The sequence below is a fragment of the Canis aureus genome, chromosome 4 (genome assembly GCF_053574225.1).
Source record: "Canis aureus isolate CA01 chromosome 4, VMU_Caureus_v.1.0, whole genome shotgun sequence".
NCBI lineage: Eukaryota > Metazoa > Chordata > Mammalia > Carnivora > Canidae > Canis > Canis aureus.
In genome coordinates, this window is record NC_135614.1 from 64547792 (window position 1) to 64548577 (window position 786).

Consider the following 786-nt stretch of genomic DNA (forward strand, 5'->3'; position numbering starts at 1 on the left):
AAAAAAACGCCAGTTTGGAAGAGGGGAGAATTATATGAGGAGAAGGTGATGATTAAGAATATAATTATAAATTTATGTGAATGGTTAAAATAATAAAACTATGCTAGGTATATCTAACAAACAAGGGGATTTTATCATGATATAGAAGTAAACTGTGAAACCCAACATATTTAAAATAGTTAACAACTTGTATTTGAATTAGCAGATACATTAGAACAGAACAATTTTGAACTAGCATACGTGACTTTATAGTATGTAGTTAATCAGAGTGGAAATAGTTACTTAATAAATGATGCTGAAATAGCTGGCTGATAAAAAAATCACAACAATAGGCTTTTAGATTCCCGTGTCATAGCATGTGAATTCTGAGTGGATTATACAAGTACATGCAAAGTGGATGCAAACAAACAAAATGGGAAGAAAATGGAAGTTATTACCTAATGTTGGTAAAGAAAACTATATTCTAAACATAAAATTAATACAAATAAAGGAAAAAATGATTTAACCATATATAAAAAATTAGTATGATAAAAATTTAAACCAAATCCAGAGGCTAGATAACAAACATTAACAAACATTAATTAATATGACAAGATTGAATAGCTTTAGTTTATGAAGAACTGAATAATAAAACAATAGTTTCCAAACTGAGCCTAGAAGAAAAACAATCCAGGAAGATGAGACACACATGTTAAAAATCCACCTGAATTAAAATATCCATTTTAAAAGAGCCATTAGATAACATATTCCTCTTCCTAAGTTACCATAACATTTAAAATTTAATTT